Genomic DNA, 27404 nt, shown 5'->3' with positions numbered 1-27404 from the left:
GGATAAATACATGCTTAGATTTATAGCTGATTGATTAATCCAATGAATGACACTTAATAAAATGTTCATGTTAGGGTATGGCAGGTTTCATATTTGGTAGGCAAGAATTCGCCTGTTTCTAACAGCAGAATATGGAAGATCTTTCTTTCTGTCCCTGGCTCTATTCAGCAAATATGGTTCTAGTACAGTAAGAAGTACTTTTGGGGAATTTAGCTTTTCCTTTTTTCTAGACATAAGTATTACCCCTGAATATAACCATTATCTCTAACCTTTAATTTTCATAGATGAATGGTTTGCTACATATAATTTCAAGGACATGGTACCTGAACTCCTGCTTAGCAATTGATTAATCAGTCCAAGGCTATATAAGGTGGAAGTCAGCTTACATGCACAACTATTCCATTACTAGGAGCCAGACACTTTATTTTTCTCCCTCCTAAGTCATACTTTTGCTGAGAGAAGTCAAAGACCAAATTAGCATCTGTAAATTGAGAATGCTAGCATTAAATTAAACAAGCAGAGTATAAAGAAAGATTTTGGGTGTGAAAATCTTACAAAAGCAGTTGCCTATGATTGCTGCAGCTGAGAAGCAGCAGCTGTACTGACTTACTTGTATGAATTTAAAGAACTAAACTGCTCTCAGCATGTTCTCAAAAAGCTATAAGCACTCAGTGAATGTTGACTTTGTCATATGCTTATAAGGAGCTCAGTTAATTCTGAAAGATCCGTATTTCTTACATCACAAGCTGACCTGTGGCAGGAGTAATGACTTGGAACAATTATACTTTATTCATGTTTTAAAGTCTAATTGATATTCCTATGTTACTCTTAGATTTCTGAATTAGAGAGTCTATGGTAAAGAATTTTTATTAAATGAAAGAACTTCTGAAGTGCCAGGGGTAAATAAGACTGCCAATGCAATGGTGGGATGTCAATTTAAAAGTGGATTGTGATTACACTACTTTCTGTGTGTCAGCTCAAACTCCATGAAGAGAAAGCCTGAACTCTGTATCTTCAGGAGTTTTCAGGAACATCGAACTAATATTGTATATGCAGGCTTGACAAAAAGGTGATGATAGTTACAAACAATCATCATTAAAGATTAGTGTGGGATACCTGTGAATGGGCATCTAGGCTTAGGTGGAAAGAGCTCAAAATTGACAATGTGCCTGTTTTGTGGAACGAGTACTTAAAGCATAATTTAATTTTCTCTGATCTATAGGAAACTGGCTTTCTGAGTGGCCTAGTTCCCAGAGGATGGGAAGATGTGGCCCTGAAAGGTTTGCTTGAGACAAGGTTTAAGCACTGGGAGCTTCTGAAACCCTTCTGAATAAGCTATTCCTGACTGTTGCCTGCAAATGTGCAAAGACCTGGAGCACTGAGGCAGACCTCCAGCCTCCTTACCTAGGCCCATTTCTTTTCTCTTTGTACCAAATCCTTCCAAATAGTGCTGTATGAAATGGGAATGACCAGACATATCTGGAATTAGATGTTAATGATTTTAAGTATAAAGCTACTCTAACTAGGACCTTACTTGCTTTTATGCCTTAATTGTATTTGAATTTCACTCTAAACATGATAACTTTTCTGATTTTGTATACATGCACTCAGGTATTACAGCCTTTATTCTTTGTATGAATACTGAGAGTGAAGACATGTCCTCTGTCTTTTAGAGGTGAAATGCTTGAATCTTGTTAATCACACTTTAAGTGAGAAAATACGCAATAAGAAAGGTCATGCTTTGAGCTCAAGGACTTTATCATTTAACTGTTGAATAGTCTAAATCAGTTTAAATAATTTTCCTACCATTATTTTTTATGTTATCTCACAAGAGTCTTTTGTTTGGATGCCTAATAGACTAATTTTGTAAAGTTATTTTGTATTGAGACTGGTCCTCACGTATGTCTTGTGGAGGGCAACAAGCAACTGCAGTTCCTATGGTCACATACATGTGGCTTTCGAAATGTCAGTGTATTCTGATGTAACCCCCTTCCTGTTCATGTCACTCTTGGTAATATCCTTTTTATCACTGGGAAAGGGATAGGACATATAAAATGTCAGCAAATATGTATTGGTTAACAGGAACAATCAATAGGCAGCATTATTGGATTTACTGACCCTGATGGGACAGCTGATAAGCCTTTTCTGGTCAGCAACCCTCAGGGATATGAAGAAGCCAGCCTTTATTTTTCCTTGAAACAGGCCAATATTGTATTATCTTTGCTTTGACTTTTTGAAGTCTTTCGTGGTCTTGGCTCATGCACTTCCTCACATCTCAAAATAACATTTTCAGCAAGAATGAGCCAAGGTCACACCTTAGTAGTGCACTGGCGTGCCAGTGAGACAATGTGCTCTGGAACCAACCTTCCCTGTTCAACTAGCACATATTGTGGGATTAGGGATGTCTCATGAAGGATACTTAGTATGTAAAGCTGAATTTTAAGAATAAACTTCAGAAAGTCAACAGTAAATAGGTTCTGAACACTAAATGATGGATAGAATGCTTCTATTAGATTTGATTGCATAGAGTAAAGCTCTGGGCTACTGTGTGTAATGGGTCTTAAACCCAATGAAATCAAGTCTCTTAGGTCAATACTGATGTTAGGCCATTCATATTATTTGTAACACCAAATATTTCATGGCGTCCTTTAAAATTAAAACACTTTCACTGGCGTTTTCCCACCTCCATTTCTTTATTGATGAGAAGGAACATGCTTGTCATAATATTTCATAGCTTTCTTCAGTTCATGCTTTTTTTTTGGAAATTCTTCTTTAGATTGGCATTTTAGTGTCAGAGGGGAAAGAATCCAGTTATGGAAATGGGATGGGAAAGTTATTTAGTTTCATATACATGATAAAGAAGAGACCCCAAGTAAAGTTTTGATTTCTTTAAACTCATTTTTTTCCAAGCGTCAGTAAATGAAGTGCTGAAACGAGAAATTAGTTCAAGAACACTGAATTTATTAATTTTAAGAATTTCTAACATTTTGCTTATGACAGCAAGTATATACTAGACTTATTGTGAACCTTTCTGTAATTGTCAGGTCACTGATATATGGAAACAACATTTTTATATTTTAAAATTTATATCTTAGCGCTATTGCACATATACACATAAGCTGTATTTGCTTTCTATCATTCCTATTCTTCCTGTGTTTTGTAGATTGTTGAAAACTTGGTTTAAAAGGGATCTCTTTCAATCTCTTCTAAATCAGTGCTGCTGCTCTGCTTAAAACCTGAGGGTGGAGGTTTCATCAGCTGTCCCTTAGCTGCCCCACCTTCCTGATTAACTTTTCTCTAATCAGATCTTTTCTACCTGAGAGCAATGACAACAGGTTATAGTTGTGGCATTACTCAGTATGGAGAGAAGCATCTCTGACTGACATAAATTTTAACTCCCATTCAAATAGTTGTAGGCTGCTGTTAAATTTCTGCTCAGCTTCCCTTTAGCCTGGCCAAACAAGTTCAGCTTGGGATTTATGCCCAAAGCATTTAAGCTATTTTAAGATGCTTGTGCCTTCTGCAAATGAATATTCTTGTTCTTCTACTATGCCTCATTTTGTTTTGTGTTTTTACAGGCTCATGAGTCTCTTCCTTCTTCCTTTGTCAACCTGTTCAGACAGAGTTGGACCTGTACTTATATCATTCTATCTCTCATGCCTTTGAAAATTGGTTGTAATCTTTAGGTAGATAATTCTTATAGTAGTCTTTATGAACTATAAACCATCCTTTTGACAGATAGGTGTTTTGTCCGTAATGTTACCTTCATGGATAGATACTACTACAGAATATTTAGTGGATTGTGGAAAATATTTTTAAGTGAGCTATTTTGGATCGTTTCAGTTATGATAGCTTCCTACTAATGAGCACATCTAATAAATTGGCAGATAAACAGCAGCTCAATGTTTTTCAGTGTGTATTTAGAAACCTTCCTTACAAATGTCATAAAGATTTTCACAGTAGTGTTTCAAGTGCACTGGCATATTTGTTACGCAGAGTCAGTGGCTGTCAGATTGCTTTCTTCCAACACTTACTTTTCACTATTTGGGCATGAGCTTCTTGGGAGATGAAATTTTTTTAAAGAAATATCTCTTTTGTCCCTTTTGTGTTTGCTATGAGATAATACAGTGAAAAATTGCCCCATAAAATTCTCTAGCCTATGCTTCAGATAGTGATGATGGAACTATGTTTGAGCTGACCTCCAGTTCTGTGACATAAATATGAATATAACAATTTTGTTTATGCAAGATGCCACTTAAGGAAAGAAGGGGTGGATATATCAGTGGAACTCAGAATATACAGCAAATGAGCTCATAAGGACTCCCTTTTTCACAGGCTCCTAAGTCACAAGAGCTCATTTTGTCTGCAATGAATATGTTTACAAACTCAATGGCAGTGATTAGGAATTTTCAGTGCCGCTCAAACTGTTTGGTACTCATTAGGTGATGGCGTAGAAAGAATTGTCTGACCTCAATGTCTCCCACTACCTGTGCTATATGAAGCCAGTACACATCATTAGCAAAGAGTTTGAAAAGGGACCCTAAGGAGTAGTATCTTTATGCTAAGAGAAAGGGATAAAAAACAGTCAATGCAGAAAGCTGGTGATGGACTATGTGTGGTGAGCACATCCCAGAGGGAATGTTTGAGGTTCTTCAGAATCACAGTGTGTTTTTCCAGTGCAAATGTCTGACATTTCTTTGCTGTTTCTGTTAGGTCTGAGTGATAAATATCTAGAGTAAAACCTTTTAAGGGAAACACAGTAAGTGTTAAAAAGCCATATACTATTCTGATAAACCTTGCATGTCTGTTACTACTTTGCTTATTTTATAGAACTCTGTGTTGAAATGAATTGCTGCAGTTCTACAGAAATACAGTTAATTTTGGGCTTCCACATTATCTTATCCTTCTATAATGCTGTAATTTTTTTTTACTCACTAGTGTAAGAAGACTGGCAATTTCAGTTAGCCACAGCATAAGGAAGACTGCTTTAAACATGCCAGGCTGCTTAGTAGTAGATTTAGCTTGAAAAACAGTCTGTGCTTTTTGCTTCACTCCAGCATTCATTGTATTATCCATCCTAATGTCCTCCTAGTAGGGTATCATTGAGGTAACTTCCTGCACTTTGAGGAGATTCTTAGCTACTAGATATATATATATATGAGAGAATAAAATTTTTCTATGTAGTTTTTAATCTGTTTCTTTAATGATATTCAGGCTGCTTTATCTGCTTAGAGTGATTTGAGAAATTTAAAAACCATGGCTTCAAAATTTCAAGGTTGATGACAGTAATATAGATAATTGCTTGGTGTTTAAATATAATTTATTAGCTTTCCATGTTGAAGACGGGGATGCTTTCCAATGATGCTATTGAGGTGAAGAGTTGCAGCTAGCCTCCACTCTGCTTCCAAAAAATATCCCATTGTATGCATTAGATAAAAGATTACTTAAGAAACACAAAAATTATCATATTCTTGAGGAGTTAAAAACATAATGTGCAAAAACCTATGCAGTGCTGCATCTGATGTGAATGTCTACATGTTATTCAATTTACCCTCTTGCTTCTGTAAGTCTGATCACATATATTTTAACCAAAATACATTATTTGATGAAAATATATATTTCAGGAAGGATACAGCTTTGATTACAACATACTTGAGTGTCAGATGCTGCACAAGATTTCTATTATAATATCTGTGGTTCCACAAGTATTGAATGAAAATACTAAGTTGTTGAATTGCTGCTTAGCTTTTCTAGATGAAAGCTTTAGTAGGTGATTTGATGTATTGTTTCCATGCGTGATAGAAATAACTTAGCACACTTCCTTTCCTCCTCTCCTCCACTGAGAAAAAGTGAAAGCAATTATGGGTATAGTAGACCTGAATCACAACATTTTAATTTAATTGAATTGGAATTAACTGGGTTGGTTTGCTGATTTGTTTCCTCTAAACTGCTATGATGCCTTAAAGGAATATGTGCATGGGCTAGACTTTCTGACATCCAGATTTATTTGTGCCAGTTAAACCTTTGAATGAACAAGTTTGTCGTATTTGAGGACAAACAGCTCAAAGGCAGGATGGCCAGCAGAGGGGAACAAATTACAGGGCACTACAGAGACTCAGGTAGACTCCCTACAGTCCAAAATCAGGCTGACAAAGTGGTGCTGCTTGGGAATGGGAAAATCTTTGTTTTCATCAAAGAATCTTTGTCCTGGAAGTCTAAGACATTATGTCTGTATGTTAATAGTAATCCTGATGGAAAACGAAAATGTAATTTGAAATGTTGGATTTTCTCAGAGAATAGAAATTATTACTTTGAATCTGCTTTGAGGGTTTTTTTGGGGTTTTGGTTTGGATTTTTATCAGTTAGTAGGCTTTCTGGATAATTTAGGGCATTACTGTACCGAGAAAGTCAGAACTGAGAATGAGTAATTAGCACCATGCTAATTATACATAATATTTGTAAAATTTTGAACCTCCAAAAGCAATAAACATCTACTATAGCTATTTGAAAATCTTAGCTGATGTTTTGAGATGAGAAACTTTCAGATTAAATGTAACGCTTTAGATTAATTTCTTTTAATGATGGGATGGCTGTAAGTTAGAAAAAGAAAGAATGGGATTGGAGCAATTTTTTAAGAAACGTGGCCACATCATGTGTTTGAAATGTAAGGACTTGGTAAACCTAGGATTAATTTGGCCCAGGACAAGAATTTTTCCGTATGGGAAGCAGACATAATTGGCAGTGGCAGCTGCAACGCAGCGTTGCTGGAGGGGATGGATCCCCGTGCGAGGGCTGCGCCACAGATGCAGCGCGCATCCGGCCCCGCGCTGTGCTTCCTCCTCTGGCATTGCTGCGGGGCTCTGCTTGGTGCTAAGGTCCATATTGTCCATGCTCAGTGCAGGAGGGAAATAGAACAAAGGCTGAAGGCATTGAAGTTACGGTGGAAGTAGACCTACCTGTCCCTCTGGTAACAAGCATCCCTGGTCAGTAATGGTTTTGTAGTGATTTGCCTTGTGAAAAGTGTTAATGGTAATTATGCTCTCTGCACTCAAGAAAAGGCCACTCAAATGGGAAGGAGTGATGGAAGTTTTACGCTTTCTTGGAAGTCGTATAATTTTTATTTTCTCTCTGTGTTCTGGTTTAAAACACTTGTAAGTTTATTTAATGATGTTATTATGGAATTTACTTAATATTTATTTCCCATCATAATAAAGTTATTGCCCATCTGGACTCCATCTTTAATTGCATGTAGTGACAGATAGCTCCACTCCACAGTGTTGATGGAGGTGATTGTTACAAACAATTTTCCAAAGCTGCCAGACTCAGATTGAATAAATAGGCCAGGAGGGAACTGCAATCTCAAAGTTTTATCTTCGAACTAGTCTCTGAATTCTAGCAAAGCAATTCCTTACATGATTTTCTTTAATTTCTGGTGGAAAAACTATGCACATGTGTCATTTATGTACAGCTTAGTCTAATGTATATTGTATCCTAATTATGTCTGTATTACTATTAGTACTCTATGATTTACATAGCCTTTCTGAGGGGACTTGAGCAAGAGAAGGTAGACTTACAGAGAGAGAAAAAAGGGAATCTTTCCCTGTGGAGGGCTGGGAGCCCTTGGCACAAGAGCCTTCTGCTCTCCCGTGGAGAAGAGAGGCCTGAGGGCAAGATGATCTTCCCCAGAAATAAGCAACCTTCCTTTGGGTCCTGTCGAGAAAGTGAACCACCCCCAGCATGCCTTGTTTCTATAGGGTAATACCCAGTACCCAGCTGGCTAGTTGGTTTCTACCCCACCCCCTGCCTACCTCATATAACCTCTGCCCCCTAGCCCTGATGTAGGGAGCCTTGTCCTTGGCAAGCCCTTCACAGGACTGTGGAACTGCTATCCAAGGCTCCTGTCTCTCTGTCCCCGAGTTCACCTTGGGTGGTTTCACAAGAGCTGGAATCACTTGTAGCTGAGAAATCACTACACTTGCTGAAATCACTTGTTGCCCAAGGAAGCCGGCCACCACTCCTGGACGAGTTGTTCCTTGCAGAACACGCTTTCGAAGAAGGTTGTGGCACACCGGATTGCCCATCCCCCAGCCACCTAGAAGCAGCACTTCCCCAGGAGCATAGCCCAGGAAGCTTCTTTCCTCTCCTTGGAAAGAAGCTCCCTTATTGTTGCTAACGCATATCTTGTTTTTCCATTTCACAACTGTACTATCATTGTTAGCCATTTACGATACACTTCCATGCATAGCTTGAAAACAAGACATTACTTTTTGCTTCATGTGACCAATAATTAGTTGTTCTTCTTGACTGATATCCAAGATGGACGTCAGACCTTCCTAGTTTTCGTACACTGCATCTTTAAAGAAATTTTTTATTTGTGTGCTGTGATTTAAAATAATCTATTTGCTGGTTGCTTATGCTGGAGTGTGGCATAGCTAAGGCATTGAGTCTTGCTTCACGCTGACATTATTTAGTATAGTCTCCTCTTTTATTACTTGTGTTATAGCAAAGTTAAATCCCTCTGCTTTTCTTGCAGCAAAAGAAAAATTAATTTAATGATTCTGTTACTGAATAAGATTTCTCTGTGTTAAAGGGTTAAACTGCTCTGGTGTGGCTGAAAGTGGATGAATTCTCTTAATTAGGAGCTACTTTAAATACATTCTCACAGGGATTATCAGGATTTCAATGGAGCAGTTTTTTCGGTTCCCTTACCAATACCTGGTTTTGTATATCTGCCTGAAGTGTTTATGACTCTTAGTTCCTGTGACAGTGTCTTTAACATACAGTATTTGGTTCATATGACTCACTACCTTTGAATAATTCATTTCTTCATTGTTTAAATATATTCTCCCAGTAATTTAAAAAGATTTTTTTTTTCCTAACATTGATTAATTCATTAGCTTGCTTTTTTTGAGCCGGTGAAAAACCAGGCAAATTAATCTACTTATGAAGCTTTTTTTTAACCTCAGCTAGTAAAGAAAGGAAGAGGTGATCTAATTCATGGTGCCTTACTTCCCAAACAGGAAACAAAACACACGGAGCTGTTGACATATATAACAACTTAGAATATAGGTACTTGGTTGTAGCTGATTAGTGTGTATATATGAGGAATAAAATGTGCTCTCCATGAGGGCTGGACAGGATTTCTCCTGTGAACATGAAGGCTACCATGTGTCATCCTGCAGAGTAGAAGCTGCTTGTGAAATAACCATGCATAACTTCAGATAATGTTTGGATCAGCATGGCTGTGGGTGGTAGAATCAGGGACCCTGATACATACTGAAAAAAGAGCTATAAAAAAACCTGTCAGCTGAGGTAATGTAGACAAGTCATATAACATGTAAAAGAACTTACTGAACTGTGAAACTGACATTTGCATCATAAAATCAGGCTTTGTTTAACTAAGTTAATGCATTTTAAGCTTGTTCTGTCTTTTGGTGTAATAAAATAGGAGCAATGAATGATTACATTGAAAACAGACTGGATCCCATTTTTTAAACCACATCAGGTTTAATTCAGTAGATATATTAATTTTGAATTTTTTCATTGTTGAAAGCAATGAAAGGTTTTCATGAACACTGTGCTTATGCATGGCACCAAGTTTGACCTTCAGTTGCAAGTAATTTGAATTGTGCATTTCCTATAAAGCAATTCTGAGATCCTGAATGAAGGAAGTGTCCCTTTCTTCCCACCTCCTTTCCTTCTACAAAACTAAGGGACCTTTCCTCCCACCATTTCAAGTGGTTTTTGTTGTTGCTATGAAATTACCAGATAGCTTGGGCGATGAGAACAATGCCAAATTCCTCTTGTGCTTTCTCCTCTCCCACCAGATCCTCCATCTCAGCAGCAGCCATTTCACCACTGTATTTATATTCCCTTAATTTCTGCTGTGATATAGACCATTTTTGCATGAAAAATTGTGTGGATGTTTTTTTCACTAAGGCAAAATTTTTTCCTAACTTGATTAAGCTTATGATTCATTAGGTGTTTTACCAAGTGTCCCTGTTTCACTGTTATAGCATCTTTCAGGTAAAGAGAAAATGAGGTTGAATTCTCAAAAGTAGTCAATACCTAGCTGATTGATTTCTGTGTACTCAGACAACAGTTACCTGAAACTTACTTGATGCTTATGTCTGCATTTGTGGTCCCTTTGTAACTCCCAGTCCCGCCTTTTCTCTATTCTTTACTGTCCCTTTATGCAAGCAAAATTGCCTGTCCTGGCTGCATAGTAACGCTATTTTTAAATAACTCCTCAGAGAAATTTTCTATTACCATAGGTTCATACTTTTTTTACATTAATCTATATTAGCAATTTTGTTCATAGTGGTAACAAGCAGATAGAAGCCTCCAAGCAGGGAGAATATTTAGGAAACTCCAGCAAAATAATTGAAAAGGCATCCTGGGGGGCAGAATAAAATGACCAAAAAGAACATGTTTTATTTTCTACTTAAAATCAGAATTTTGTGGCTGTATCCACCAAAGATCAGAAGTTTCCTCTGCTTCAAGGTTGGCTAAAAAACCCCACAGATCAAATTAGCAAAATGTCCAAATGATCATGGTGGCTAAATTATGGTGATTGTGTAATACTTAGAATACAGCTTCAAGTTCTTAAACAAGGGGCTCCTAAGGTTTAGAGGCATAGCTTGACACTGTAATTTTCTGCTGACCCCATTAGTATAACCTCTTCTCCTATTCTGTCCTACAATGGGTTTGTTGCAGGTGGCAAGTCTTGATAATTGTGGTGTGTGTTTTACATTATTTAAAAAGTAGGTAGCATTTACTTAGCTCAAATAATTGTAGAAAAACATTTTTTAAAACAACTTTTTTGTGTGTGGTGGCACGTTAGTATTTAATTTTAATGATTATAAAGCTTTTGGGTACCAGAGTAAAAACCATTGTGATATGATTCTTGTAATATGAGTTACCTCTGAGATTGCAGAACCAGAAGTACTCTACACTCATGTAATCACTGGTGAATTTTCAGTAGGCAAATTGCAGTAGCAGTGCTTAAATTGGCTTAGGGCACTAGGGAAGACATCTTAAACATTTTAATAAATAGGAAGAGTTTTAATTCTGTCTTATACCCATACCAAAAGATAAATTTCCCAGTGAAATTACTTTCTTTTATGAAGTGGAGTACACCATGTTCATCTTTGCATGGTTTCCTGAAATTTAATTTAACCTTCCATCTGCCTTGCATAGCAGCCCACCAAATTGTGCTTTGCCCAGCTCTCTTACTTCAGCAAGACAAATACCTGAGACAGTAGTGGCTGTACTTTTCTCAGCTGTTTTATGTAACCTAGGTTTTCCTACCAAACTGTAATTTTAGGGCAAAAGCAGCACCTAATACCCATTTTCTGTACTTCTTTTAAATATTTAACATCTTCTAGTGACTCCTCACTCTTTTATCTTTCTAGTTATTTTCCCCAGCAGCTTCCTTCCCTCCCCAGCAGGTGCCAACTTGGCACCGCGCAGGCTTCCTCTGAACTTGGTGCCGTGGCTGTTTCCAAGGCTGTTAACAGGGAGCTCTTATGTGAGCAAGTGCAGCTGGAATTTTGCTCTTCCTCCTGCTCTCTTCGGTGCTCCCCCCGCTTTTCCCTGGCTCCCTCGGCAGCAGCAGTGCCCTCGCAGCCTGGTGAGCCGGGGAGTGAGAGCACTTTGTCACCTGCCAGGAGCCAGCCTCATGCCCGGCTAGGCAGCCTGCCACGGGAGCTTGGAGAGATGCTCCCTTCAATTAGGAGAACATGCACCACACGGGGCTGGAGCTGCACAGAGCTGCCATGCATCTTTTCTAGCTGAAATGGCACACGGAGCAGCCACGAATTTGTCCTCTCACTTGCATTTCCTTCTGCACGAGCTTTAAAATAAAATCCAGTGTCTCCCATGAACTGCACAGGGAAATTTTTTCTGCCTTTCTTTCTCTAAAAGCAATAACCTTCTGCCGTAGCTGATGGGACAACTGAGATAATGAATCTATTCAAGAAGAAATAACAATGATCTTGGAACAGATTATGTCTTTGGTGTTAAAATGGAGTAAAATGGCACTACTGCCTGTTGTTAATTTTATTGTTCTCTTATTGTATCTGAACTATAAAAAAGACACTGTGAACTTTATCTTATTTTCTTAATAAGATGTTCAAGTGAAAGAAAGATAACAAAAGAAGTCTATATTATCATTTGTTGCAAATTTTGTCTTTTTTAAAGCAAAATTTTGTTGTGTCTTAATCATTATTACACTAAAATATCTTCACAGCCAGTAAGTAAATTTTTATTAGAAAAGTGTGTTAGTTTTAATATAAGCACTAATATTAGTATGAATTGAGGATTAACATTTAATATTAACATTAGTATAAGCTTTAGCATTGCATTTTGGAGACAGCAGAAGTCACAGGGATGTAAATTACCCAGGGTTTTATAATAAAGCAGTGTTGGAGAAAGAACAGGCGAGCATCCAGGCGCCGTTAGTGTTTTTGTATAGAGAGGCTGGCGAATGTCTGGAAAGTGAATCCTTAAACAACCTGTTTCTTGTAATCCCAGTCTCTTCTTTTCTTTTTTGCACAGTAATTAGGGGAGGGAGAGGATTAGTAACTTCAAAACTTACTCAGGCTGCACAGATACCAGTGTTAAGTTTGCATAGATGTAACATGAGGAACCAGTGCAGTTTCAGGGAGAAAAAGTGCAACATCATGAGAAGCCTCAATACCAACAGGAAGTGTAGGTTAAAGTGCAGCTCATGTTTATTGTATTTGTCTGTGTGTAATCATGCATATGTGCTGTTGTCAGTGATGGAGAAGGAAAGGGATAAGCAGAACCTCAGCACAGCATCTACTGCTCTCTAAAAGCAGTTGTGCTGTAGATGTCTAGCCTACACTTATCCTCCTGGAGTGGCACTGAGTGTCAGAAACCCATAGCTGCATCCTGTTGAAACAAAATGTTAACTGTGCCCTCAAAGCAAGTAACACACTGATGCAGTCGGTCTGCCAGCTGAAGCATTCTGCTTTAGACATGCTTGCACTTTTCCTAGGGAGCAGGATCACTGTGATACTCGTTTACTGTTGCTTCCTTGGCTATACACGCAAGTTTGGTCCTCTGAATTTTTAAATGGTCACAGTGTACAGGGAATCGCATAGAGGGGTGCTGTTTTGGGCTTGCCAGTTTACTCCCTCACACTGCGTCTCCCTCACTGCTACTCTATCACTGCTCTCTTTAATTTTCTTCTCTGCACCTGATTAAGTAGAAAATTTACAATGTCATATTTTAGCCTTAGTGTTATCTGGGCTGCCTCTGTGGAAAGTTACTTAAGGATTTGCATCACATGTTGTACTGCTTTAACTGTGTGGTATTTCAAAGAAGTTGTATGGTTTAAAGTAGGAAGGGATTAGGATCAGAACGTCTGATTAAGAAGGCCAAAGGTATCCTGGGGTGCATTGGGAAGAACACTTCCAGCAGGTCACAGGATGTGATCCTGCTCCTCTACTTAGCCCTGGTGAGGCCTCAGCTGGAGTGCTGTGTCCAGTTCTGGGCTCCTCAGGACAAGAGAGACGTGGAGCTCCTAGAACAGGTCCAGTGGAGGGTGACAAAAATGACTAAGGGACCAGAACATCTCTCTTATGAGGAAAGGTTGAGGGAGCTGTGCCTGTTCAGTATACAAAAGACCAAGAGGGGACCTCACAAATGTCTATCAGTATCTAAAGGGATAGTTTCAAGAAGTAGGACCCAGGCTCTTCTAGTGGTGCCAAGCAATAGGACAAGAGGCAATGGGCAGAAACTGATGCACAGGAAGTTCTACCTGAATAGGAAGAAGAACTTTCACTGTGCATATGACCTATCACCAGAACAGGCTGTCCAGAGGGGTTGTGGAGTCTCCCTTACTGGAGATATTCAAGAACTAATTCACTGATCACAAGCATGGAAGACACTACTCTGCATATGCATTTTTCTCTCTCAAAAACAAATTGTGAACTCTTTCCAGAAAGCATATTTCACAGCATGATGGTTAAGTACCTGCATTTTGGGGACAGGAAATGGTGGGACTCTTTTTCTTCACCTTTTAGACCATTTCACTGTTGGTTCCCTTATTTGTAGGAAATTGAAATTTGTTTCAAGACTTCATTTTTTTTCAGTTATGCTTTGCTAATAAAAACAGAAAACCTCTATGTCAGTGTGTGTTTTCAATGTATAAATCTGTCTACAGAGATCTGAAACTACTCAGCCTGCCTTTGGATTAAATGGATTGAATACGAGCAGTGCTGGCCAAACAGCAGTACTGTGTAGTACTAAGATCACTTATACACTTACTAGGCTTCTTTTGCACACTCAAGATATGGTGACCCTAAATGTGAGTCTACAGCTTCAAGGCAAACTACACTGCTCATCAGAAATTTGAACCCATTGTCTAATGCTAAGTTGTATTAAAAAGTATGGATGTGTGTGGAGGTTGTCTATTGAATTTTGACATTTAGATTTCTGTGTAAATGTATCGGTTCTCATTACTGCTATTCAGTTCGTCTGCATGTTGTCCTGAGAATATATTTGAAAATACCTTTTTGTAATAGGTTCAATAATCAAAATACCAGATTCTGGAATAACTCAAGAATATCTGCTCACTAACAGGTATGTTATAAGATGTGTAAATCTGTTTAATCTATCTACTGTGAAAGAATAATTGCATAGATTTTCAGCAATTTTATAGTCATCATGAAACATATATGAGTCATGCACAATCCATGAGGGAATAGAGAGAGGATATATAAGGTACTATTATGGTATCATACACTAGTATTTCTGCTTGGCTTTATACCAGATGCACTACTTGGTTAAATTCTCATGCTCTGTTGGAATAGTTGTAGCAAAAAATCTGCTTTTACAACTCTCCTGGAATTTTCTGAGAGCCAGAAAATACTACTCTCCTTTATCACTGCTACCAAAGAAAGAATAGATGTCACTGATCTTGATAGTGGGCATCACTTACTTGAAAAGTTAACAGGTTTTCCCACTTTTTTCAACACCTGTCAGGAAGACCACCTAAATCAATTCATAATGGACAGAACCTGACCAATAAGTTAAAATTATAGCTTATTTGATTGTTCTTGCTGTCTTTCCTTTTTCTCTTTTATATGTTTCTCTGCTTTCCCTCCGGAAATTCATTACTACCAGCAGCAAATGGTTCAAATGAAAGGACAGTTCACTCTGATTCTAGAGAGTTGTATATTTGTGTTTTCCATTTCACAAAACAAAATAAATAATAAAAAATACATTATAATGTGTTTGCAATAGATTGAATCTCCACTGTAAGAGTCAACCCTGTTTCTTAGTAGAAATCTAACCTATTCTCCTGGTAGACATTGTGGAAGTAGATAGTATTGTTATTATTGTTGCTATTATTATTACTTTATTAGATGTTTTGTGCCTTCGGGAAAGCAGTATGGGGTGACAGTTGCTACGGAAACTGGTTTGAAAGAATGTTATCGGGAATCCATGAATCTAAGACAGATGTCAATGTGGACATAAATTAGATCTATCCTCATTAGTTAGGTGCTTTCTTTCAGGAGGTGGTGGTTATTAATCTGACATTTTCCATATTTGAGAGATTTTCTTGTGCAATTCTTATTTACAAGAATAGGATGGCTGTTAATGGAGTCAATGTTTTCATTAACTTCTTCTTGTTATATATTCTAATGCTAAGTAAAGACTTTTTTTTTTTTTTTCCCCAAGACGCTACTAAGGAAAGTAAGTTGTTTTTTTTGTTTCTAATTCCACAAATACTGATGGTATATTTTCCACAACTACAAGGTGGTAAAGTCATACAACAGAGTACAGACTTTTTATGTGCCCAGACTCTTCATCTTTATGGGTTGGTCCTTGGGGTGGGGTGATGATTCAGCTGTACAGTTTTTTCATAACTCTAGCCGTTCTGTGCCATTAGTCTTACACCCTAATCTCCTCTTTCTGTAGCTCCACTATGCATAAAGTAGAGAATCCATTTTAATCAGCCAGTGTCATCTTAGCCAATTGTTGCCTTTGGGGAACTGAATGCAGGCTCTTAACTCTGCTTTTTTCAGCAGTTCTTTGCAAGGCATTTCAACAAGTGTACAGATTTCTTCATAGGGAAGTAGTGGTTATTCTGTCTTCATGTGCTCTGAAACTTATTCATATGCTGCTTATTTTTTACTTCTCAAACACTCTCTTAAGGGACATTTTTAGGACTGAGCCCATCTCATGGAACCTCTAGATGCTAAGTTTCCCCTTTATCTGCTCATTCCAAGAAGAGTTTATTTGGCTCGTAGTTAATTATCTTGGCCAGCTGGACAAGTGTGTGATATTTGGGTGTATTTTGAGTCCGTCATCATTCTTCATTCTTTTTGTAATTTTGTTATGTTTCAGTCTTTTGTATCTCTTTTTTGGTTAGTAGAATCAGTATGTCGATAGTCAGAAATATTCGCTACAAGGGGAAGAACTAATCCTGAACTATCCTTTAGTTAGAAATGTCTTGTTGCAAAATACTGTAGGGGTTTCTAAGCAATCTGGCAAAGAGAACAACTGCTTTCTCATTTTATATGGAAGTAAAATGAGATAATTACCCTAGAAGGTTGAGGCCAGCCAAATTTAAACTAGAAATGAGTACTTTTTAACATGAATGAACATGATGAACCGCTAAAATAAACTGTCGTGGAAGGTATATTTTCTTATCTTTTGATGTCATTTCTATAACTTTTAAAAAATATGCCTTAGCTAAATACAAGTTAAACTTTCACTAAAAACAAATTAATGAGTTCAGTGTAAAGGCAAAGTACTGACAGGCAGAAGTTGGATTATGCAGAATGCTAACTTCATCCTCAGGTTTAATAAATCAATAACAGTGCAGCTTTCCCTCCTTTCCCTTCTATTTATTACATAATTCACCAAATGAAACTGACCATAAATAGTATTTTTGTATAATAGTTTTCATTGTTAACTTGTGTAAAAACTCGTGACAAATGAGAGTAAAGTGCTGGAGTTGAATGTAGGATTCTATATCCACATTTCTGTAGCAACTCCTTAATGCACACCTGTAGGCTGTGAACAAGCAGCATGGTAGCTTTATTGCTGTGCTGTCACTTCATTGGGGCCCTGTATGTCCTGTTTTTGGTGAATCCTGTCATTCCACTTGAGATCTCATTCCTGCAAACAGGACCTGGTGTTGAATGTGATGATTTCTTCACGATACAAATAGCTGCTTTCTTCAAGCAACCGGATATGGCAAAGTAATTTCATTATGAGTGAGCTAATAGTAGTGAAATTCCTAAAATATTTTGTTGCTTGGTAAAGTACTGGACTAGACTAGCTGAACCTGAACTGCTCTATCTCTATTTATGATACTTTGTACTAATGCAGTCATCTTGTTTTGGATTTACTTGCCTGCACAAGGGAATGTACAAGTCTTCCTACACTGCTGCATTTTTCCTGTGCTGGAGGACAGGAGGAAAACATTCTAATTTGTAAAGGGTGGAAATTGTATAATGGGATTAAGCAGTTTGTGATGTTTGCATTTTAAACCGCTATGTTTAATGACTATATGGGTGGGTTCAATTTAACTTTCATTCAGGATGAAATGTAGTCATTATGACTGTTCAAATGTCGTTTCCCTACACCTGTGTATATGCAGTGTTAGCTGATAATAGTTGCTGACTGAAATTTGATCATCAGACACCCATTTCATCTATGCTGTTTTTAATTTTTTTGAATTGATTTCAATGAGTCATTCTCAGGGGGTTGTTTGTTAAGCATAGTTTTGGTCATTCAGTTCTTGGACTACATTATGTCAAATGTTCCTAAAGCTGCATTCCACAGTTAGAAATCTGTGTCTGATTGCAGCAAACTCCTGATACCTGCTCCAACACTTCAGTGCAATGTATTATGTATGTTATTAGGAGATTAGCAAGGAAGTGAAACAAGAGCTCTGTTCATTATATTGTACATTCTACAATAATTTTACAGGATTTTCATGTTCATAGTTCTTTTTTAGAGCAACAGAATCAAAATAAGGAACACTGCTGGCAGATAAATACAAATGCTAAATAAAAGTTTTCTGTGGTAACACAGAGAAACTTAGGCAGTTGCTTTCAGCTGATATTTGCAGAGGAGCCTGAGATCTTAATGAATCTTATTACAAATTTATTTATAGACACACATACACATACAAAATAGGATTTTTCAGTTAATACCTTTTCTTGAATACTGTTTTCTGTGGCTTAGTTATGCATATGCTTTGAGGAACATTGCGTTTAGGAATATTTCTGTGGAAAAAAGAGCTCCTGTTTTGCTTAAAATGCTTTCTTGAAATGATTACAAAGGACAGGCAATATTTATCCCAGGATTTTATTCAAATTGTTTGGCTCAGGCTTTTTATAATCTGTTTAACCAGTGATCAATGGTACTTGATATGCTTTTTGACTTACCTCAAAATCATCCATATTTTCATCTGGAAGATGAGGCTAGAAAACTCACGAGTGCAATTTTTCATCTACCCTGTGCTTCCTATTAATAAAATTATTATGAACAACATTTACTGTTATTGTAGTCATGGGTTTAAAACACTGCAGAAAGTTCCTACATAATTTTATTTATGCAGGGATTTCTGGTGAATTCTAGAGGGCTTATAAACCGAAATGTCACTGGAAATCTGTGGAACCTTCTGAGAATCTCAACCATCTCACCTGTGTCCCACTTCACTGTCAGTTTAAAAGGTAAAAAAAAACCCCAAAACAGAAAAAAGAGAGAAACAGAAAACCCCTCACACTTGGTGATTTGTTCTTGGTTACTATAGTGATGAATCCTGTATGAAAACCCACACAGTTCTGACTGAAATCCAGACATGCAGCTACTTGTCAGAAAAGAAAACAAAGAAAGAATAAATTCAGTAGTAGAATATTGAATGGTGATGTGAAAAAAATTTATTTGGATGAAATTATTTACCTGAATTTTAATCTGGATCTTACTGTTCCGGACACAGATGTTAAATAGTTCTTTCAGATTGTAAGCACAGAAAGCATGAGTACTTGGTGGGGCATGGTGCAGGTAGTCTAAAATTAAACTCAGAGTACAGTCCTGGCTGACATTTCCAGGGAGGACGACATCTTTGGTATTCAATCTTTTGTCTTATATGTCCTTTATCCAAATGTAGGGACATAACAATTATTTTTACAAGAGACTACCCCTGTGTCTTCAAAAGTTCTAGACATCTATCTTGGATCTTTGGCTTCCTTTTTTTTCTAGCAAAATTAGGTCACTCTCTCAATGTAGCTTCTGTAGACTGTGAGGCTGGCTTTTGCTTCTAGAGTTAACCCTGTAGCTTCTAGGTCCCCGTCTGTAGGCCTGGAGTATTTCCAGACCCTCTTCAAGCTGTGAGGTTTCCTGCAACTTGTCCCCAGATCATTTTGTCCTTCCTGAGGCAGTGACAGGAACTAGATGTTCCTTTAGCTTCTCCTCCAAAAGTATCCTGTCCGAATTGTTTTTGTTCCTATTCAGTTGAATTGGGAATTTCACTCCAATTTTCATTGTTGTTTTGTAATCTTTTCTGAATGCTGATTTTTAATGGGTTGCTATTGAATTTAAGAATTTTCCACTGTTAAGGCTTTTAGAAAGAAGCTACAGATTCTTGTATTTAATAGAAATACAGAGTTTGTTGAATTTATAATTTAAATAATGCCATGAGACCTGTTTGGTTTGCCTCCTACCTGGTAAAGAGCAGGGTCAGAAGGTGCAGGCAGTTCTGCTGTCTGGACTGATTCCAGCTCTGGAACTTGCCAGACCTCAGTATTTCTGGGTTGAGGGAAGGACTAAAACAAAGAAATTAGTCTGTTGAGATGTCAGGACTCTTTAGCCTGGAAATCCATGTATGGTCCTTCAAGGCTTTTAAGGTCTCAGATGGACACTAGGATATTTAGGACACTGGTGGTGAGAAAAGCATAAAGCCAGGTCCCTTAATGTAGTATTATGTGTTTTCTCATTTCTTACCATCAAGCCTCTTCTGGTCTGGGACCTGTTGCACTGGCAGGTGCACCCAGTGGCCTCAGAATTCAGCTGCGAGCAGGAATCCTGGATCTTGCTTCTGCAGCATGTTCTCTGGCAGTCCAGAGTCTGGGCCCTCATGGTCCTGTCATCTGGCAGGACTAGAAGCATGGAGAGATTCCCCATAGCCCAGGGTCTCAGGTCCTTAGTAAGGAGTGGCTGGAATCCAGTGGTTCCAGCATCTTTTTCATGAGCTCTGGGATTTTAATCTCTTTATAGCTCTGAGGTTATCTGAATTCTGGGTTTAAAATATAAAATATTCTCTAGTTTCAGTAGATATTAAACCCAAAGAGGAGGATAATATTGAAATTTCAGATTAAATGTCACAACTGGCCAAAGTTGTTCTAATTCACATTCACTCTAATTCTCCACTTTGTCATATCTGAACTTTTTAACAGTTTGTACACTATCTTCACAGCATATGCTATTCCAACTTAATAAACCTCCTACTCTGAGCAAATGATCGTAGCAAAACAATTCACCTTTGAAGTGTTTTAATGTGTATCTGCTATCTCAAGTCAGAAAAATAATCTCATTAAAGATGCTAATAAATTAAGCTAATTATTTCATTCCTATCTATTAATGACTACTATATTACATGGATCAAAATGCTGACTTTAAAATGTTTATATCTCATTATTAATAATTACTTCTATTAAGGTTTTGTCTTTAATGTTGCCTCAGTGCTTTACATGAGCAATGAAAACACTTTAAGAAAATGGTAATTTCGTTGTTGCTGTCTATAAAGATAGAAAATACCAGTCTGGCTTTTAAGAGTGTTTGCAAAGCTTGGCTCTTACTGTTAACAGCCATATATTGTAGAACATGCAGAACTTTAATGGATGGCTTATACAATGTCACATCCAAATGATCCAGGCCTGCATTTACGGTGCAGTAACATGTACAAAGTCACCTCAGTGGGATTTGGTGATGACTCTTTTATCTTAAAGCCAGATTTAACGTGGCTGTAACAATTCAATCTTCCTTTGTCACTGTGCCAACCATGGCATCCTCCATGATCTGAAAAGTCACTCATAAATGAGATCAGCAAATTCTGTCTACTGAAGCTCTATAAGGTAACAACAGTGAAATTTGATTGAAACAAGCTTACCTCAAAAAAATCTCATCACTAACTCCTTCCCCTGTTCCATGTTGCCCAAGGCAAGTGGGAGAAAGAAACAATGGCAAGTCCCCTCCTGTTTATGGTCACTCAACCAGATTTAAGTTAGGATCATATCTAGGAGCTGCCCTATTTTGTCAGACTAGTGACATATCTACCATCTTTTCTTGAGGCCAAACTGTATTTGGTGTTTTGCAAAATGTACAGACCACTCCAAGACAGGGAATTATTCATCTTGGAAAAATTTCTTTCTGAAGCTCATGTTTAGTTTCTGTTGTGAAGCATGAAAATTCAACTGCATTGTGCCTGTATTAAGTATACTGAAATAATTAATTTGATTGTCTCAAACTTTTTTTACACTTTCTCGTAGATAGTATCTATAAAGTATATGAAAGCAAATAAAATTGATTTTCTTTTTACTCAGTTCTTAGGTTTGAAATCAAAGATCATATCCTTTGGCACCTAAAATACATTTTGATATGTTACTTAATTTAAGAAGTTTTGTCAGTGCTGATGGGCTTTTGAGGTAAGTTCAGTCTTCCATGGCTGGAGCAGGTACTAGTAGAGCCTCACACTCTCTGTTCTGAAATTCTGGTAGGTGCTGCACCCCAAAATCACAGTCAGCAGAACATCATTTAGGGGAGGGGTCCTTATCCACTGAACTGAAAGTTGGTCATTTTAGCTTAAACAGTCAAGTAATATGGTTTGGAGTGTTAGGGATCTGAAGCAGTTAAAATGTTGTCCTGCTGTATTTAACTGTCTGAGTTGTGAAGCTGCTAATTGCTGGCTGATGGTAAGGGACATTAATGGAATCTTCTGAAAGTCTATTATGAGTCCAGATAGGTTGGAGAGAAGTCTCTTGGCTGGTTTTAAGAACGTGAGTTTTATTAGTTACTCTGACAGCTCAAATGTAGTAGTTCATTAAGCTTATCATACTTAAAATATGTGCCTATGCTTTTAAGCTTCAATTAACTGAGATGAACAGTGCCTTTTGAAAATGGTACTTCCTGCTCATATCATGCTTAGAGACTTGTGAAAAACTGACATTTATTTTGCTTTTCAAGCAATTCTTCATGTGACACCAATTAAGTATTTTCGTGGTGGTGACTCATTTGTTAGAGGTAAATGTTCAAATGGTAAAATGACTTGGCATTAACTTGAAGTAAAAGGAATTGATCTGAATAGGTATCTCTTTGCCAGCTCAGTAGTTTGCTAAAATGATAATTTAAAAATAGACAATTAAAGAAATTAGGTGAGTTTATTAGAGAGTTAACCAGCTCAAGTACTGAACTAAAAATAGTCTTAAATGGTGGTAATAGCCAATTTCTTGAAAATTATTTTTTCATTAATTATCCCATTTTAGCATTTTTGTCTTGCCAAAATTAAAATATTCTATATATGACTTTTTCTACAGATACATACTTGATCTTTTCAAAAAAAAGCCAAAACCCATTGTGCACCATGCAGATCTTGTTCTTTATAGTGCTGGATCAAAAATGAAAATATTTGGGGTCTGCTTCTTCTTTCCATTTTCTCTGTTGGAGGCAATGAACATACAGGGGAACAAGCATTCAAGTTTTTGAGTTTTTTTTCTTTAGATGTTGGTTACTGGTCACTGTTAGGAGACAGGACAAAGAGTACATATAGCTGTTCTTATATTCTTAATATGTGACCTAAAGCAAAAGATTTTTATTGCTGTTTTGTACTCCTGATTTATGTGTTTCTTCTCTCAGTTCCTGCTAATTATTATTTTTTTTAAGATAGTCTGTATACTTTCAAAGCAGATGCTGCTTGTGAAGAGAAGTTCACACTGGGGATTTTGATACTTGTTTAAGCCTCAAGGAATTTTTTCAATATTCGTAACAGCAAAATTAAACCTTCCTAATAATTACTGCTTTCTGTAATTTCTCAAGAAAAGGAAATGAATAAATTTAAAATGATTGGTATATGACAAGAAGGGGATCTTTTGAGTCAGGAAGATCAGGTCTTGGTCTTGGATAATCAGGTTGCTTGAAAGTAATTTTTGTATCTGTATCAAATAAAAAGATGAGGCTTCAGTCTTCCTGCTGAAGGTCTGTTCTAGAATACATTTCTCTCATGATTAAAACAGATTTTTGAAATCCCATCCTTTTTGCAGTTTACAGAATTTTTTAATGATTGTATATTTTATGCCTAACATTGCAGCAACTTATTTAGAAGGACAGCCAATCTTCCCTTAAAGACTCATTGGGAAGGATTTTTTTTTTCCCCAGTAATTCATCTCAGTGTAGTTTCACTACTACAAATTGCTGCTGCCACCAATTTGCGTTGTTACGTTTTTTAATGTTAGAATTTTGCTGACTACTACTTCCAGCTGTTGAGGTTTTTTGTGCCTTTCTTTGTTAGACTGAAAAGTTTTTATGATACCAAGTGTTTTCTGGTTTTGTGCATCACAAGACCATTACCAAAGTATGTTCCTGCTTTTCTCAAAGAGTGTAGAAAGATGTGTGTCTGTGGATGAGATGCCCTGGAAGGCAACACTTTCCTTCACTACCTAGACATTGAAGCCACATTAACTCCAGAATCCAACCAGTCTGATGAGGCACAGGGTTCCTCTGAACCTGTTACTCCTATATGTCACAAATTAGGATAAATAAAGCTGTTACAGGCATTTGTGTGCTGATATGTGTAAGAGATTTGTAATTCTAATGTTCTAAAAAAAAAAACAAACCCCACCACCTCCACATACCCACACTCGGCTCCCCCATTACCTTCAAACAAAAACAAAACAAAAAAGTCCCAGCAAAAAAAAGAGGTTTATCTTGTGGATTTAGTGATTTGGTATTTGGGGGCTTGATAAAGAATAATAAAGAATATACCAAAGTGCTGTTTTCTTAAGAAATATTTTTAGTTTATTTTTTCTTTTACTCTGTAAGCCTATTTGCATATATTAATAAGGAATACTAAGCCTTAAGGATAAAACCGCTATCTGAAAGTGCATTTCCCCAAATTTGAAAATGTGTTATTTTAAATTGTTTTTCTATATTAAGTCCTGGCGTGCTGTAGAGAGAGTGATATTATGAGATCCTCTTCTCACCTGGAAATTTAATGAAATTAAAGAGTCTTGCTTTAGTGCTGCTGTGGTTTGTTGGAGTTTTCTGTGGGGTTGTTGTTGTTGTTACTGTTGTCCTTTTTAAAATTATTTTTTTAAAATTTTATTTGAAGGACAAGGAAATTATTTCTGTAATAGTCTTTTGCTTGTTCATATAACTGAGGGGAGCAACATTGCTCTGATCCCAGGTGTGGGGCATTGACTCTGACAGGACTGTTCTCAGTGTCACCCTGTCACTCCCCTCTTCAGCTGTACAGGGGAGAGAAAATATAATGAAAGGCTCATGAGTTGAGTTGAGTTAAGGACAGGGAGAGATCACTTACAAATTACTGTCATAAGCAGAACAGAGTTGACTTGGGGACATTAACTGAATTTATTGCCAATCAAATTCAGAGTGGGGTAATGAGAAATAAAATAAAATCTTAAAACACCTTCCCCCCACCTATCCCTTTTTCATGGGCTTCACATTTTTCTTAAATGGTTTGCCTTCTCCCCTCCTGCAGTGCAGGGAGACACAGGGAATGGGGGCAGAGGTCAGTTCATCACTTGTCTCTCCTTCCCCTTACTCCTCAAAGGGAGGACTCCTCACACTTCCCTGCTCCAGCCTGGGTTCCCTCCCACAGGAGGCAGTCCTCCCTGAATGTCTCCAACAAGAGTCCTTCCCACAGGCTGCAGGTGCTCCTGTTTGGATCCCTTCCAAGGGGTGCATCCTGCTGTTCCAGCATGGGTTCCCCACAGGTCACAAGTCCTGCCAGGAGCTTGCTTGAGCACAAGCTTCCCATGAGGTCCCAGCCTCCTTTGGGCATCCATGTGCTCCACCTTGGACCTCCATGGACTGCACAGGAGTCTCCGTTCCGGTGCCTGGAGCACCTCCTTTCTCTCCTTATTCGCTGCCCTAGGTGTCTGCAGAGCTCTTTGTCTCACATATGTTCACTTCTCTCTGCTCTGTTTTTTTTTCTCCTCCTTGAAATGTGTTATCACAGTGATGCTACCACTGTAGCCCATGGGCTCAGCCTTGGCCAGCAGTGTCCAAGCCAGATCCAGCCAGTCCATCTTGGATCTGGCTGGAGTCGACTCTGTCAGGCATGGGGGAAGCTGCTGGCAGCTTCCCACAGAAGCCATCCCTGTAGTTCCCTCTCTACCAAAACCTTGCCATGTAAATCCAATACAAGCAGCAACACAATTAGGCAGCACAGCTCTTACTTTATGTCAAATAATAGTGGTCTACCATTTTTGGGTAAAACTTTATTTCCCTTCTTATCATTTGTGGTCATTCTGAACTTAAACTAATCTTAGAGATGAGCACTGTCATACTGGTTCTATAAATTATTTTTCAATGTCAGGATTAAAAATTAATATCAAAATACTAGTTGGGGAACAGAGCAGATTTTGGACCATACAAGGCAATATTATTACTGTTGTTTAAAAGGTTACAACCTTGAGTGTGTGTGTATAATCTGGCCATTATCATTGATCTCTCTAACACATATTTTGCTAGACCTAACACCTGTAACACCCATCTCTATAAATTATAGTTTATATACCTACAGCAGTGTGATATATTTCAGGCTGCATGTCAGGATCTCCTGACTGAGACAGCGGGAGTTAGTTGCTTAAATATTTTCATAGGCCTCATTTCCTCTCATTATGGAAGAAAACCTGTAACTTTTTACTATTAAACCTCAACATGAAAAGAGTCTTACAGCCATTAAGACCATTTAGTTGAGCAATTCCTGTTCCTGAGAGTTTTATCAGAAGCAGAATTTTAAAAAGTTATGAAGAAATAGTGACTGGATACTTGGTGGTCTCCAGTTACCAGTAGTTTACAAGGGGTCCTGATATGTCTCAGTAAACTCTAGCTTGGAGGTGAGAAAACAAAGCAATCCCATGATTTTTAGAATACTCTGGCTTTCGATTCTTTTGTGAATTGAAGATGTTTTAGGTACATTAGAACAAACTTAAAAATAGGTGTTTTATCTTTTGGAAGCAGTAAGGAACCTTCTGAAAAGGCACTGACAGGGTTAAAAATGCTGCTGCCACTAGGTGTCATGCTGGGATCATCTCTTGAAACATGAGATTATCAGAGGTGCTGGATGAAGGAACGGGATCTCCTGTATGTATTTTAGTACCTAAACCGGCTAATTTTGCGGGCTGTAATAGCCCTGTACCTACCTCGTATATCTGCACCGTTCACACATCTCGTTGTGTGAGAAGGGTCAGTGCTACACAACCTAAAGCCAACATAGGTGCTGGACATTTCCTCTTTCATCTGATCAGATCTCTCACAGAGATCCTCAAGTCACACAGACCTGCTTAGGAAAATGTGTTAAAATTGCTTCATGTGGGTGTACTTGGTAATATGGAGAAAAAAAACATATGATTTTTTTTTTAATACTCCTCCAGTGTTTCTATCATATAAAACTCAAATGAGCCAAAAAAAACCCAAAACAACACCCAAACAACCAGCCACCTGAACATAATGCAGCTTTTTATAAAGAAGGGACCTTGCAGAAAGAGTCTGGTTTTATAAGCACTGAACACAATGTCAAACACCGAACTTTTTATTTATTGAAATTAGTTTTATAATATGTAATTGAGAATAGAAAATCATTATGGGGGCAATGTTTGGTTTTGTTGTTTTTTTAATAAGCCTGCTGTGTTGTGTTTTTTTCTGTACATCACTCCTGCACTCAAAATTGTCACATTTTTCAACAGTTCCTTGACAGCAGCATCTTACCAATACATGTAAATACTTGATGGGAGGGAAAACAGACTAATCAAAATCTTGCAAGCGGTGCCCTGTGAAAGGACTAGATGAAAAGGGCACAAATTTGAAAAACTGGAATTTCTATTTTTGCTAAAGGAAAAGCTTCTAACTGTGTGGTGATTGATCCCCCAACATGTTGCTCAGAGAGGTTGTATAATATTCTTGGAGATACTGGAAAATTACCTGGCTGTGATCCCCCTTGAGCAGGGCAGTTGAATTTAGATGATCTCCAGAGGTGACTTCCAGCCTCAACAGTTTTGTGCTTCTGAGTGTTTTCAGTCTGCCTGTTGAGTCATCACTGGGAATACTTAAAAAACAAGCAAAAAACCCCAACCCCACAAACCAAGAGAAAAAAAACGGCCAAGCAAACAACACAAACA

This window comes from Coloeus monedula (genome assembly GCF_965178545.1).
Source record: "Coloeus monedula genome assembly, chromosome: 6".
In the NCBI taxonomy this organism is placed as follows: Eukaryota; Metazoa; Chordata; class Aves; order Passeriformes; family Corvidae; genus Coloeus; species Coloeus monedula.
Note: the sequence above shows the minus strand (reverse complement) of the source record.